This window comes from Artemia sp. Qi Xiang Cuo, chromosome 3 (assembly GCF_049724085.1).
Source record: "Artemia sp. Qi Xiang Cuo chromosome 3, ASM4972408v1, whole genome shotgun sequence".
Classification (NCBI taxonomy): Eukaryota; Metazoa; Arthropoda; class Branchiopoda; order Anostraca; family Artemiidae; genus Artemia; species Artemia sp. Qi Xiang Cuo.
In genome coordinates this window covers 94,762,804-94,780,012 of record NC_142796.1, presented here as the reverse complement: position 1 = coordinate 94,780,012, position 17,209 = coordinate 94,762,804, and the positions used below count along the sequence as shown (strand labels likewise).

General features: G+C 35.2%; 2 non-coding genes across 2 annotated transcripts; both read right to left on the bottom strand.

Moving 5' to 3' along the window:
- Positions 1-8,517: 8,517 nt before the first annotated feature.
- Positions 8,518-8,707, bottom strand: TRNAS-AGA (transfer RNA serine (anticodon AGA)). Its single transcript has 2 exons — positions 8,671-8,707; positions 8,518-8,562 (listed from the first exon to the last, which is right to left on the bottom strand). It is a non-coding gene; the product is annotated as a tRNA-Ser (tRNA).
- Positions 8,708-9,721: 1,014 nt separating this feature from the next.
- On the bottom strand, positions 9,722-9,803 carry TRNAS-UGA (transfer RNA serine (anticodon UGA)). The gene has a single exon. It is a non-coding gene; the product is annotated as a tRNA-Ser (tRNA).
- Positions 9,804-17,209: the final 7,406 nt, after the last annotated feature.

Here is a 17,209-nt window from a genome sequence, read left to right as displayed (position 1 = left end):
GATACCCCGAAAATAACTCCTCAGATAACGTAAATAAAGAAATAAATGCCAGTAATCCCAGTAAACGAAAACATAAGAAGAATAAACCTAAAATCAAAACAGAAGAAAACACAATTACTTATAGCCCTTTATCCCTAGCTAATATTAAAAGAAACAAAGTTAAGGATGAAATGTGTTTGACACTAATTAAGTATTTTACAAATTCCAATAATCTCCCCGATAAGTTCAAAGCCCTGACAAGGTAAATAGACAATTTTTATTACGATTTGGACAACGAAATCCTTTGCAGGATAGTAACAGGCAAAACAAATTGAAACCAAACTTTGATAGTCCCAGTACTACCCCAAGGCTTAATAATACCTGCCTTTGAATATTTCCATTCCGACATAGGTGGACATTTAGGAATAGCTAAAACCTTTCACAAGTTAAAACAATATTTTTATGTTCCGTCGGCGTTAACAAAACTTAAGGATTTTATAAATACATGTGAAGCGTGTAATTTAAAGAAGAATCCCTAAACGTATCCTAATCCCCCAATGGGAAGAGTGCCAGTAGCAAGGTTTCCTTTCGATATCGTTTCATTCGATTTCTACGGAACGAGTGGAGGTTTACCTGTCTCTAACAGAGGTCATACTTGCGTTCTTTCAGTCATAGACCATTTTACCGGCTTCACTTTTGCCAAAGCATTGAAAAATCAAGGCGCATATACTACAAGTAAATTGTTATCAAAATATTTTTAAAATTTGGCGTTGCGGACGAGGTTATTAGCGATAACGGGAGCAACTTCGTTTCTAAAGTAACAAAAGATTTAATGAGTTTCCTTAAAATAGAAAAATTATTGTCTCCCTACCATCCCCAAGCTAATGGAAAAACTGAAAATAGGCAAAAAATATTTTCCAATTTTTTGAGTATTTATGCAAAATACAATCGAAATGATTGGGATCTATATCTACCTTACTTAACCAATGTAATTAATACCGCATATTCAGAAACGACTAAAGAAAGTCCATTTTTTCTTTTGTTCGGACGCGATTTTAAAATACCTTATCAAGAAATAATAGAATCAACACAGTATTACAATAACACAGAGGACTACAAGCAAGATTTTATAAATGGGATGAGGAAAACCTATAAAGTAGTTCGACAAGAATTAGAAAAATGTAAGATGAACCAAGAAATTGAAAACGAATCCAAATTCAAAGTGAACATAAATTTTAAAGTAGGAGATTGTTTATATCTAAGAAATGAAGCAAATCAAAAAGGCAAGAAATTTTCTAATAAATATTCAGGACCTTAATGAATTATAGAAAAATACGACAATGATTTTACTTTTAAAATGATAAACCCAGACAACAGAAGAACATATAAGGCACACGTTAGTCGTATAAAAGGAGCCAAGTACCCAGTTAGGTGGGCGCCTAAACCCTCGTCTTCAGATGAATCAAACGCGGAAAATGAATTCCCCAAGTCAAGGCTAGCTGATTTAAAACCCTTTAATTTCAAACAAAACTATTTCGAGAATTATAGCGACGAGGAAGATCTTGAACAATTTTTGGCCATGGAAAATTTAGTCATCTCTATAGTAAAATCCTTAGTATATGCACCAATAAGAACACCAAAAAGCCCAAAGAGTTCATCATCAGAAAGCTCGGAAGAGTTAGATTATACGCTGTCCCCGAAAACCCAGTTTTTCTCCGATAGAATTTCGACCCCGTGTCCCCCAAAAGATTTCCCAATGACATGGTATCCCCAGCAACCCCGATAGAAAGACCCCTGTCGTTACAGGATGAATTAAACAGAGCTATGGAAACCCCGGGTGCAAAAATAAGGAAGACTCCACCCAGGCATACAAATAAAGGAAATACAAAAGTTTGAGAGAAGCCATGTACATTATTAATTACCCGATAAAAACAAGGCAAAGTATCTTGCCTTGGACCCAGGAACACCCTGAAGATGAAAACCTAGGACAATACCATCATATAACGGTATCCAAAGTAAAGCCCAAGAAATATCACTCCTGGAAACAGACCATGCTACAAGATATACTCCACCCCAAAGAAGATATGGCATTCAAACAATGGAGACATTCTCCACAAATATATGACTCCTCCCAGAGTTCCCGAGAACCTTTGAACTCCCTCGAAAAAGGATTTCAGTGGGAGGAAATGGAAAATAAACCCTCCATTTCCAGAGGAGACGAGATATGTGAAGCAAGGGCAGATGATACTCCAAAATTACAAAGGACCACCCCAGAAAGCCCTAACGATGAATCCTCAGGAATTAGCTCTACTGAATCCGACGATGAATCAGCCCTCGATGAGCCCCAAGACACGCAAAAACAAAAACCAACTTCGGCTACCGCTCATACAAAACAGGACAAGATAAAAAGCCAAAAATTCCTATTGAAACAATACAAGAAATTTAACCTAATCTCTATTTGAAAGTCAAAAAAGAATAAAACACCAGAGAGAGAACAAAAACTTACCACGAAATATGGCATAATAAGTAAAAAACCAGATAAATGAAAATACGTCTAGGGATCAGGTACCCCAAAAACCCATATGGTAATATTAAATCTAAATGAGCAGCTTGAAAAAAAAACCTTAAAAACAAAGGTATATGGATAATACACTTCAATGAAAACTACCCATAAAAGGTCGAAAGAAATTAATAGTTAATTTTTCCAGATAAACTGAACCCGACTTGATAAAAACCCTGAAGATAGAAGAAGAACAAGAATTGTTCAACCCCCCACTAAAAAGAAAAATACCTAGAGCCACCCCGTTACAAACAGAACAAATATAGATCAGCTATTTCAAATACGATCGAAACTTATACACGCCTCGGCACAATTGATAACAGAAAGATTGAAAATTGAGAATATGATAGAAGCCATACTTAAATCTCCTAGTAAAGTTAAGACCTCCCAAGAAAATATGAAAATAAATAAGAGTTCAAATAGGGATAAAATCCTTTTAATAGACAGTGATGATAGAAATTCACAAAAATACCAGATATTTCGGTCACATATACAGTGACCGTCATCAGTAGTAAAACTACTAATGACGGTCACTGTATATGTGACCGAAATATCTGGTATTTTTGTTAATTTATATCATCACTGTATATTAAAAGGATTTTATACCTATTTGAACTTTTATTTATCGTCATGGAAAGGCAGTGTGGTCTCCGAAATTATCTAAGAAAATATGAACAAAAAAATAAATGAGATTTTAGTAACTAAACAAATGGATAAATTGATTGAAACCCAGTTTATGGAAGTTAAGGAGCAGACCGCCGAAATCCAGAATGAAATGGAATCTATGAGCGACGTCACGCTCGCTAAGGGATATGATTATCCCGACAAGATCCTAAAATTACAAGTATTATACGATAAAATGCAGGAAATTGGTAAAAAAGTACAATATCATAGAAATAGTACTGTTCTGTCCACGACAATGGCGGTACAAGAATTCCTGGCACCCCAACGAGCAAGGATCTTAGACTTACAACATAAATACGACCACTTAAAAGCATAGAAAGAAATAGTTAAACTGCAATAGGACAGCTTAGAGAAGCAACTGAAGGAAAACCATGCCAAAATTACCAAAGAATTACAAAAACAAAGAGATTTCTGCTCAAAGTTACAAAAGACGGTGGCAACATACTTGACAGTTGAAATTGACCTATCCCTCGATCCGCATTAGGAAAATATTATAGTTAACAATTACAACGAAGGACCATCACAACCTGTGTATTTTGCAATCCCAAACCAAGCCCCCCGTCATCATATAAAACCCCAAGTGGAATCTATTCAACAAAATCCTAAAACGGACAATAACAAAACTATGAGGACCCATACTCTCTGGCATGCCCCAGCGCCCCAACGCCACAACGCTCAAGTAAATGTTACGACTAGCCAATACTCCTCAGAAGTCTCTCCACCACAAGGAACGCCCAAAACAGTACCATTATCAAATGATACTGAAAATTAAGGAATATCAATCATGGGAATTAATTGAACACAAAAAAAGGAGGTAAAAAATTCTTTTATCGTTTAAACGAAAAAAATTTTTTCTTCAAGTCTAATATAGCAAAGTGGGTGCACCTTATACGATATAGCGTTTAGCGACAAAATATAACGAACAAACTTGTAAAACCACCCGAGTGCAATCTCGTTAAACTAGACTAACTATATTTCTGCTAGCCAGAATATAGTATTTCCCTAATTACAAAAAAAATATATTACAAATTCAGTCACAAAGGAGAAAGTGCGGTAGACAGCCATCCTAGCTTTACCTGTCTCGGGTAACCCCCGAAGTAGGTGAATGAAAGAATCACTGGGGATCGCTTGGCATATGATTGAATTCAGTGCATGAAGATCAATTCCGTGTGTTGAGTTCGATTGTATGTCAATCCATAACCCCAAACCACAATAACTCAAAAATATTTTTAATTTTAATGAAGGATTCAAATGCCGATCTAGGGAGCTTTTGGCGTATCGAACCTTGAAAGGCTTGATTATTTGTATTTGGATGTTTGATAAACTGAGAGTTCCTTCAGGATAGATTCTACCTCTTCTGAAATCAATTTTATGGGATATTTTATTCAAAAAACGTCATGCCAACGACATAGTCAAACACGGAATTCCAGAATGTATTAACTGTGTTCTATGATGGAGGTTCATCATAACAATGGTGACGGTTCACGTCCACCATAAAGACATATTTGGTATCTTTGATAACACGGCATTAGAAACCTCGATTACAAGTGTAGACAATAGGTCAAAGTATAACTCTATTCTAGAAATATTTCATTATAATTATTATTAGCATGACAGAAAACATAAAATATAGTATTAGCTACTTAAATACTTAATAACCACTTCGCACAGCAGAACTAAAAAAACTTTAACCTTAAGATCAACAAAAATAATATTCTTTCAAAAAATATACTAAAGTAGTCCAAATTCAATCGTAAGACAAGATGACCGGAAATAACGGCAACCCTAATTTGCTGTAAAAGTTATAAAATACCAGACAACCTAAAATATTAATTCGGCCAAAAAAATATGTGCGAATTGTTATCGCATTAATTATAAACAAGGTTTCTCAGTTGGGTAATTAGCGGTAATGTAATGATCAAACATATATATATATATATATATATATATATATATATATATATATATATATATATATATATATATATATATATATATATATATATATATATATATATATATATATATATATATATATATATATATATATATATATATATATATATATATAAAGGGTAGTAACGATGCGAGGCATGATTTGCCTGCATATAGGGATATACTAATTAACCGAATCATAAATATATGGTTTCTGTCAATCTATATAACAGAAGCAGGTCTGACTAATCTTTCAAAAATTGTCCATGTAAGCCTACAAAAAAAAACTGTTCCAAAACCTTCAAGTCTATATATGAACTGAAGATTTTGGCAAAATTTAACTAATTGAAAATAGCTATAAGTAAAATTGTGTCTTTTCTTGGTGACATAGGGGATATTTAATTCGAATGTAAGATATATAATGACGTAAAGATTAAATTATCAAAAGAAAACCATCCATGATCAGCAAAAACAAAAAAAAGGTTTTTCTGAGGCTTTAAATAAAATCAATTATGAAAAGAAACCCTGCAAATCACTAAGAAAAAAAAATTCTCTTTTCGCAATTTTTACTGAACTAATACCATTTCCTTTTAACGTTAAGATAAAGAGTATTTATACAATTCAAGTGGCCCTATGTAAAATGCTAATTCTTGGGAACCATGTCACGCCAATAACTTCGCTGCGCAATCCAAAAACTCACAAAAAAATAATGGTAAATTGATAGACTTGTTTATGTGCTTCTCCGACAAAATCAAAATGCTTTCTCTCTTATGAAGTAAATACAAGCAATGCAGTTTGATTAACCCCATGTACTGTGTCATATCCTAGAAATAACTTTGTAATAAATAATGTTTACTTCTAATTTTATTAAAAGACAGTAGAGTGGTTTTTAAAAAGAAAAAAAGAAGATAAAGATAAAACTAGAGTTATCAGGAACTTTGAACAGGCGCTATTGTAGAGAAAATGCGTACCTAAGGAGCAAAATATAAATTAGCCCAACAGGTAACCACTGAAACATGCCAAGTCCCCCATTTCCAAACCTATTGGAGTAACAAAATGACATAAAGAGCCTTATAAAGTCTTACTTCCTAAGCATCATAAATCCAAACCACGCGAGCGTAACACAAAGAACACACAAATTCCAATACAATCCAATGATTACGAAAGCTAAATAAAAAAATTTGGTTACCCCCCTAAACCTGTGTGTTTTAATTTGTTTCTCCTCAAAAATGCACGCACTAACCAATTAATTCAAAAAAATACCTTTAATACTGGTAGAAGGCACAGTTGTCACATTAAGGTTATTCATCTAACCCAACGTACACCCCGCGTGATGGTCGGCCACAACTCAAACTATAAGCGCAAGAAATACGCTTGTTAAGACCTAAACATTAATGCAATTTCTTTTCGTTTCTTAGAGAAGGGTAACTAATCGTTATTATAGACATAGAATTCTTAATCAACCAGTACAACAAAGGCAGGCCTTACTATTCCTTCAAATCCTTTCTTGTCTTTAAAAATTCAAAAAACCAATTTTCCAAAATTGAGCTAGTTAAATTATGTAATTTTTTTAACAAAAGTAGACCGTCATTTTCGCAATATCTTGTTATCATTATTAGTATTATTACAATAACTAATCATAAGACGCTTAGTGTTCAATTGCTTAAATAATCCGTAATCATTTCTCTCAGTAAACTAGAAAGAAAAAAAGACAGACAATGCAACCTAAAATATTCTTTAAAGAATACAGATAAATGCAGCCGAATGAAAACCCCCTAAAGATTGCCTTAGTCACCCCCCCCCATAAACTAAATGGACAAATAATATTGTGGCTTTCCTAAAATTCACACCTTTTACTTCTGGTGTTATTAATCTCGTACATAGTTCAATCTGATTTTTACTAAACTAATGCAACTTCCATCAATTTTAAAAATTACTTATGCAATTCAAGTGACCCTTTGCAAAGCGTTGATACAATAATAAATTTACGCCCATAACTTATTTGAAACCCCAGAGATTTACGACAGCTTAAACGGTTCACCTAAGCATATTGTTCTTGAATTAAAACTACTTTCCATTTTTATATTTCTTATAAGAATAACTGACCCGTGCAGTATTTTAAGCTACCTTGATACCTTTAATGAGAAGTTCATTCGATGAAAAAAAATATGATATAAATAATTAACTAACTGCACTAAAACGTTCATCAATTACAAAAAAAAACACCAACTTCCCCAATAAGATACAAAATTTCCCCGTTAAAAATGAGAAGGGTAAAAAGAAAAAAAATCCTTTTGGTCTCAAATATTGACGCAGCCTACGGTAGCCTATAACTGGGTAACTGTACAACCCTTAGCAAAAATTTAATAATTTAGATTGTCCTATAAACTTTAAGAGAATACTCATATATTATCCATCGTATATTTTCTTGCCCCCCCCTTCTCAAGTTTGAAAATATTGTCCTGATCTGATTTAACCGACAAATGCCTTTTTTTAGTGTTTCCCCCGCCCCTATATCTTCGATATATCCTTATTCAGATATTGATATGTGACCATATATTGGTTATATCTTGGCGTGGTACAATCCAAAATACAGAAAATAGTATAATATTCGGTTTCAAAAGAAGAATATTGTTACAGAATTTGAGCAAAACAAAAATCAATACCCCAAATGTAAAAATAAATCAAAATTGTAGAACTTAAAATATGAATTTTGACACGAAAATTTCAACCTATAGAAATGTGATAGGACATTTTAGTAGGGGATAAGTCCGTAGGTAAAAAAAAAAGATTTTCTCTTTTGTTTTCTCTTTTAGAAATCTTCAATATATCTTTATTCATATAGTTTTCCAATCAACACTCTTATGCAATAGAACATATACTAGCCGAGAACCACCCCCCCCTTTTCATGGTTTTATCAAGGTTGGTCCTTTTGATCATGTACTTCTAGATTTTGGTAAATGGTGAATTAAATCAAAACTTTCACAGCCACTAGGATTTGTAAGTTTTAAATATAAATATGATTGTTATTGAAATCTGATTTCTAATCAGACGCCTTAACCATTCGGCCCGGACTGCTTGAAAATTATGAGTTCTGAATATAGATATGCTTAATATTGAGTTCGTATTTGGTTATGATACATTGTTTTCAATTTAATTCAGGGTACAGGTATAATATCATTTTATAAAGTATTAAATTAAGGCCTTAGTAATCTTGACGAAAAATCCCCTGTATGAAATAAACATAATAGGCTATAACAAAATAATCATTCCAATCCACACTCTTATGCAACAGGACATATGCTAAGCGATCAATTCCTTCTTGATTGGGGTAAATAGTTAAACGGATACAAAATTCTAGCAGCCGGTAGGATTCGAACCTACGCTCCCAGAGGGAATCTGATTGATCATCTCCTTCTAGATTATGGTAAGTGGTGAAACCAATCAAAATTGTCACAGCCACTATGATTTGTAAGTTTTAAATATAAATATGATTATTATTGAAATCTGATTTCTAATCAGACGCCTTAACCACTCGGCCACGACCACCTGAAAGTTATAAGTTTTTAATATTGTAATGGTTATTATTGAATTCCTAATTTTTTGTGATACGTTGTTTTCAGATTAATTCAGGGTATAGGTATAATATAATTTTATAAAGTATTAAATTAAGGCCTTAGTAATCTTAAAAAGATATAACCCTTAGGAAATAAACAAAATAGGCTATAACAAAATAATCATTCCAATCCACACTCTTATACAACAGTACATATCTAGATTTGTACCTTCTAGATTGTGGTAAATGGTTAAACGGATAAAAATTTTCGCAGATGGTAGGATTCGAGCATACGCTCCCAAAGGGAATCTGATTTCGAATCAGACACATTAACCACTCGGCCAAGACCACTTGAAATTTAAAAGTTTTTAATATAGATATGGTTATTATTGATAATATAACTAAAAATTGATAACATTTTTATAATACTAAATTAACGTATTTGTAATCTTGATAAAAATTCCCTTTTTAGAACTAAACACAATAGGCTATATCAAAATAATCATTCCAATCAAGACTCTTATGCAATAGGACATATACTAGCCAAGAACCATCCCCCTTTTCATGGGGTTTTCAAGGTTGGTCCTTTTAATCATGTCCTTCTATATTATGGTAAATGGTGAAACAAATCAAAAATGTCACAGCCGCTATGATTTGTAAGTTTTAAATATAAATATGATTGTTATTGAAACCTGATTTCTAATCAGACGCCCTAACCGCTCGGTTACGACTGCTTGAAAATTATGAGTTCTGAATATAGATAGGGTTACTATTTAGTTTGCATTTGGTTATGATCCAGTGTTTTCAACTTAATTCAGGTATAGTATTATTTTATAATAGTATTAAATTAAGGCCTTTGTAATCTTGAAAAGAAATACCCTTCAGGAAATAGACATAATAGGCTATAACAAAATAATCATTCCAATCCACACTCTTATACAACAGTACATATGTTAACCAATCATTTCCTTCTAGATCGTGGTAAATGGTTAAACAGATAAAATGTTCACCGCCGGTAGGATTTGAACCTACGCTCCCAGAGGGAATCTGATTTCAAATCAGACGCCTTAACCGCTCGGCAACGACCACTTGAAATTTATAAGTTTTTAATATAGATATGGTTATTATTGAATTCCTAATTTTTTATGATACGTTGTTTTCAGTTTAATTCAGGGTATATGTATAATATCATTTTTAATACTAAATTAAGGTATTGGTAATATATATATTTATTTATGCCCGCTTACAATGGAGAAATGGAGAAAAAAAAGCGGAGTACAAAATGAAACAAAAAAAGAAGAAAAACATGTTCAACACTAAAAATTAAATACAGGTATTTCATTTACTGAAACAGTTGAGTCAGCGGTGAGTCGTAGAGTTTACTGAGGGATCGTCTTGAGGCTCTCCGTTCTAGATCAATCACCTTTGTTGATGGATCAAGGATTCCATATATGGATGAGATTTCCGTGTTAGAAAATCTCAGTGGAAGTCTCAGCAAAAATTTTGCAAATCTGTAATACGTGGTTCGTATTTTTCGACGCTCGGTGAGGGACAACATTTCCCACAAGGGTGATATATGCCAGATGGCAGGAGAGACGACGGCGTTGAATAGTTTTGACTTAATAAATCGATTAAATGACCACTTGCATTTGACAGCTTTTCCATATGCTGAGCGGATAGATTTACAGACTGATTCAGCCAACAAGCCTCTAGTTGACCTAGGCGTCTGGCCATACGTGATACCAAGGTAAATTAGGGACTGGGACTGCTGGATTCCGATACCGTCAAGGACAAGATTGGAATTGGTCGAGTTGGTGCCGCTAAAAACGATAAATTTGGTTTTCTCTATGTTGACTCGTAGTCCTATTCTTCTGTATAGGGTCACTAAAAGACGAAGATTCTCTTTTAGACCCCTCAGCGTGCTGCTTAGGAGCACCAAGTCATCTGCATAAGAAATGAAACTTAGATCCAAGCCCTCCAAAAAGAAGGTCCCACAAACAAATCTTGTTACAGAGTAAATCGCAGAATTAAAGATGATAGGGCTTAGAGCAGATCCTTGCCGTACTCCTTTGAAGAGCCGAATGGGTTCAGAAGGCTTTTGCTTACGGTGACCGGCGATTGTTTCCCATCCCAAAGCTAGACGAATATGCGTGTGGGAGTACCAGTCATGGAGAACAAGGACAATGCGGGGGTTGACTTCTGAATCTAAGAGGCACCACAGTGCCCGCGATTGGACGACAGAATCGAACGCACCAGAAATGTCAACACTGCAGGCAAATAGTGGCTTTTAACTAAAGATGTAGACCTCATTATTCTTCTTGGTAACCGATGGGCGTGTCCACAGCCCAACCATTTCTGAATCCAAGTTGCTTGTCTCCCATTAGAGCGTGCGACGTAATATGGGGCAACAGTACCTTCTCAATACTTTGCTGATAACCGATGAAAGTGTGATTGGTCTGCAGCTTTTACAAAGCAAGGGATCTCGATTCTTTTTCAGAATATTGGATGTGCGGCAACCATGAAAGTTGGCAGGTGTGAGTCCCTGCTCGATGCTCATTTGGAATAGTAAGGCTAAGTACTCATGTAGACGTTCTGTGCCGTGCTGTAAGTGCCTCGGAGTGATCCCATCGAGCCCTGGAGACTTGTTCTTTTTCAATTTTCTCACAATTATCTCAATATACCATTTAGAAACAATGACATCAGTGCGGCGGAGTTTTGCACTGATTAATTGCCTATCTAACTTAGATTTATATACGGAGTCCAGCTCGTTGGGTGGTGGCGCAAGCACGTCCTTGTAATGGTTTACCCAACTTTCATCGGGAATGGGACTTTGCACATCAGCGTCGGCCCTGTTAGATTGGAATCGCTTCCATAAGATGTTTGGGTCACTCCTGCAATCACAAGACAACTTCTCCACTTGCTGGACTTGCATATTCTCGACAAAACGTTTGAATTCTTTTTTGGCATGTCGAAAGCACTGAAAAACTACTCCAGAGCGGGGTTTGTCGCAGTCCTTCCACAATTCGTACCAGAACTTGGATCTCTTCTTGGCAAACTTGACATTTGGGTTATCCCATCCCTTTGTACGAGTGTTGGGGTACACTTTTGCCACTGGAACAGCGGCAGATTCCGCAAGCTTCATCGAATGAACAATTTCGGAGCAAAAGATGTTCAGGGCTAGTCTGTCTTCATTTTGGCCATGAGTAAGCAGGTGGAACGGTACTTTGATTTTAGCAAGAGTTGAGTCAAGAATATCTTTGTACAAGGACTGATCTATCCTTTGCCATTCACTCTTGATAAACCATGATCGCCCGGGGCACCTCTTGTAGGTGGAGAATGGTACCAGTAAGCTAATCCCAAGGTGATCGCTACAATTGTGTTCCGAGTCAACAATGGCTTTAATCCCGGTCGGAAGTAGGAAATTTACGAAAAAGTGATCGATATCTGATGTAGCCAGGGATGCACTGTGGACAAACGTGAAGGACTGGGATTTTGGAACTGGGGCCATAGCTTCTGGCAGACACCCCCTTAATCTGGTGAAAAAACGATCATCATCCAGAAGCTGAGAGTTGAAGTCCCCACGTATAATAATTTTTTCTGACTTGTATTGTTCGGCCAACCTCCCGAGTCTCGCACAAGCCTTCGTGTAACGCCTTTCTGAGAGGACATCACGATAATTTGTGGGGAGGTACACTGATATGACTATAAAGCCATTTGGACCAGGAACTCTGATCGCAGAAAAATAATCGCATGAATCAATTAGCGTGCATTGCAAATTGGAGTCTGCAATGATCAAGATTCCACCACTCGGCCTTCCAACTGAGCTGTTGCGGATAGCAGACTGCAAAAAATAGTCCTTTCCTGGAAATCGGTCAAGGATTGCTGAATGATCGGCTGTTACCAAATGTTCCTGAATGCATATTATGCTATGCTTGGTTACTAGATCACTTAAAAGAGATAGCTTGTGTGGAGCGTGCCCGTATATATTTCTGCTATAAAGCGAGATAGTTGCATTCATTGTTTACGTTTGTTTGAACTAGCCTCTAATTGTCTTTTATAAACCGGGCATTGCGAGCTATAACATGGATGCTTTCCAGAGCAATTAGCACATTTAGTGTCACGGACGCATGGATTGTCTTTAGGGTTTTCGTGATCGCCGGAGCACCTGGAACACTTCGCATTGTTAGGGCAATCTCGTTGCAAGTGGTCAAACTTTTGGCATTTAAAACACCTCAGAGGGGCGGCAACATATTTGTCCACCTTGATATGGCAATAACCGACGTAAACGCCATATTTCAGTGCTTTTTCAAGAGCTTCTTTGTCTCTGAATGTTAACTTGACTGACTTGCTAGTACCATAGCGTTTCGCTTCGTGGATTCCTTCCATAGCAGACTCAATCTCCTCGTTTGTCGTATTTTCAGGGACAAATTTAGCCACTGCCAGGAATTTCGGTTTATAGACTTTAAGTACAGCTGCGGACTTCAATTTTATGCTATTAGCTATAGCTTCTGCATCATGCTCGGTTCTAACATACAACACCAGCGTATCGCTTCTCGTAACTACCTTCTGTACTTTTCCGGAGGCACCTTTGGAATCAAGAAATTATTTCTGCTTTTGGCACGATTTATAGATTTCGGGTGGTGCTTCTTTTACGTGAAGCGGGATACTTAGAGATTCGCTGGGAGTAGGCCACGTTTTAGTGACAAAACTGGCGTTGCATCGGTCCAGCCATGCATTCATTTTTTCACCACGTTCGTTTAGTTTGCACGTTAATGAGGTAAATACATCGTGAGGTATGGAAGGAGTCTCAGATGAATCATAAATAGTGAATTTGAAAGGGAAATCACCCTTAGTGTCCAATTCCTTCATAGCATGAATCGCATCTTCTACAAAAACAGATGCATTTATTGTGCTTCTACGCTCTTTCAAAATGGTTCCATCTTTATCTAATTGATCTCATATAAATCTTACGGCTTGTGTGACAGATTCCTTGTCAAAAAATCTCACGGCAGTGCTTACAACCAATTCATGGGGAATATCTTTGAAGTTAAGTGAACGCTGGATGAAATTTAAAAAAGGGCTATATAAATACTTGATTTTTGCCATTTTTCTTCGCTTATAATCTATCCAAATTAAGTCCAATCGTACCCAATGATGTCACAAAAATTAACAATCCAATTCCTTAATCACATCCAAAACCGGTCCAGAAAGTATTCGCAAAAATATACGTATCGCCTCTGGCTATTTACTCGCTTCTTGGGTGAATGAATGCTGAATGAGCTACACAGAAAGAATGCTGACGAGATACAGCTAACAAAACCTGTGGGAAGTGAGGGTACCCAAATAGCCTTTCCCCATCAGTTTAAGGATCAATATCCAGCCGGTACCGATATGGCTCTTGTGTTTGTTCCCGCCCTCTTCTGCACAGGCTGTCACTAATCAGCGAAAAAAATAATGAGAATTTGGCTACTAAACTATTTTTATTAGCCAAATAATCCTTTTTCTTTCTTTCCTTTTTCCTTTTCTTTCCTTCCTTTTCTTTCCCTTAAAATTTGAACTGTTGTTGCTACCGTATTAATAATCCAAACAAAGCAATTAGTTTGGATCTGATTTCTAATCAGACGCCTTAACCACTCGGCTACGACCGCTTGAAAGTAATAAGTTTTTAATATAGATATGGTTTTTATTGAATTCCCAAATTTTTGTGATACGTTGTTTTCAGTTTAATTCAGGGTATCCTGCTTAATGCTGAAAAATGTGAATATTTAGTTTTCAATGCTAAAAACCCAAGTAGTGATTTTAGTTGTAGTTCTTTTTCAGTTAAGCTGGCTCCTGCGTTGCGCTGGCTCAGGATTAGTATCTGCTCTTCTATTTCAGCTATCCGTGCTAGTGCACTTGCAGATATTAAGAATAAGCTTAAAGCAGGTTATGATAAAATTGTTCCAAATCGCGGCCGACATTCTCGTAAGGTATTGGCTAAACTCTATTCTACGTATTGTGACCATTCCATTCTTTTTCTATCAGGTTTGCGCCCATTTTTTAATAATAATGATATGCAGGATATTAGAGTTTCGTATTTCCGTTATTGTAAATATCTTTTGTATTTGCCTCGTTGGTATAGAAACCGTAAGATTATTCGAATGTTTAATGCAACTGATATATTGACGTCATATAATAAGTTGGACTCCAAGTTAAAAGATGAGGCCTGCAAGCGGTTGGGTCCTTTTCATCCTCTTGTACGATTGCTTTGATTTGTATTTGTAGTTTTTATATTTATATTGTTTTGCATTTGTTTTGTTTTTGTATGTCTTTACTTTTTATTTTCTTTTGTTACTCCACTTTTTAATAATTGTTAGTGGGTAAAAATAAATTATTATTATTAGAGGCATAATATAATTTTATAAAGTATTAAATTAAGGCCTTAGTAATCTTGAAAAGATATAACCCTTAGGAAATAAACAAAATAGGCTATAACAAAATAATCATTCCAATCCACACTCTTATACAACAGTACATATCTAGATTTGTACCTTCTAGATTGTGGTAAATGGTTAAATGGATGAAAAATGTTCACCCCTGGTAGGATTCGAACCTACGCTCCCAGAGTAAATCTGATATCAAATCAGACGCCTTAACCACTCGGCTACGACCGCTTGAAAGTTATAAGTTTTTAATATAGATATGGTTATTATTGAATTCCTATTTTTTTATGATATGTTGTTTTCAGTTTAATTCAGGGTATGTGTATAATATCATTTTTAATACTAAATTAAGGTATTGGTAATCTTGATGAAAATTCCCTCTATGAACTAAACATAATTGGTTGTACCAAAATAATCATTCTAATCAAGACTCTTATGCAATAGATCATATACTAGCAGAAAACCATCCCCCTTTTCATGGTTTTATCAAGGTTGGTCCTTTTGATCATCTCCTTCTAGATTATGGTAAATGGTGAAACCAATCAAAATTGTCACAGCCACTAGGATTTGTAAGTTTTAAATATAAATATGATTATTATTGAAATCTGATTTCTAATCAGACGCCCTAACCACTCGGCAACGACCGCTTGAAAGTTATAAGTTTTTAATATAGATATGGTTATTATTGAATTCCTAATTTTTTGTGATACGTTGTTTTCAGTTTAATTCAGGGTATCCTGCTTAATGCGAAAAAATGTGAATATTTAGTTTTCAATGCTAAAAACCCAAGTAGTGATTTGAGTTGTACTTCTTTTTCAGTTAAGCTGGCTCCTGCGTTGCGTTGGCTCGGGATTAGTATCTGCTCTTCTATATCAGCTATCCGTGCTAGTGCACTTGCAGATATTAAGAATAAGCTTAAAGCAGCAGGTTATGCTAAAATTGTTCCGGATCGCGGCCAACATTCTCGTAAGGCATTGGCTAAACTCTATTCTACGTATTGTGACCATTCCATTCTTTTTCTATCAGATTTGCGCCCATTTTTTAATAATAATGATATGCAGGATATTAGAGTTTTGTATTTCCGTTATTGTAAATATCTTTTGTATTTGCCTCGTTGGTATAGAAACCGTAAGATTATTCGAATGTTTAATGCAACTGATATATTGACGTCATATAACAAGCTGGACTCCAAGTTAAAAGATGAGGCCTGCAAGCGGTTGGGTCCTTTTCATCCTCTTGTGCGATTGCTTTTATTTGTATTTGTAGTTTTTATATTGATATAGTTTTGCATGTGTTTTGTTTTTGTATGTCTTTACTTTTTATTTTCTTTTGTTACTCCACTTTTTAATAATTGTTAGTGGGTCAAAAATAAATTATTATTATTATAGGTATAATATAATTTTATAAAGTATTAAATTAAGGCCTTAGTAATCTTGAAAAGACATAAACCTTAGGAAATAAACAAAATAGGCTATAAAAAAATAATCATTCCAATCCACACTCTTATACAACATTACATATCTAGATTTGTACCTTCAATTAGGGAGGTTAAGGCTTGGCTTATAAAATGGAATTTGCAGTGAAAACTAACAGAGCGTTCACGTCCGCGGTCATGAATGCTTGTTGTCCCACGAAAAGGCTCAAACTCCGCTGACAAGTAGTTCCCATGATACCACTTCATTTGAAACTTCATTGTGGTATATGAGGAAGTTCCAATTTAACGCCCTTTAAGGCGGGAGGTCATGTCTTTGCTAAACAAGTGGAAGTGTCAGTGAAAAACTCCAACATAAAGTGCTTAATAGGGATTTTCATTGAGTTTCCAACAACCATACGCACAAAACGATGACACCACTTTCTCATTATAATAATACTTAACCTTCAATTCGGTAGGTGAAGTATTGAATAAAAAAATGGTATCGTCATAGAAAATAAAACAAGTATATCTGCTAATATTGCATTTCATGGTTTTTTTCCAAAGTAAATACGATATACAAGTTTACAAAACTCTAAAATTATACCATTTATTAACATTCATGAAGGTAGTTTAAGTCTTTGCTAAACAAATGGAATTAT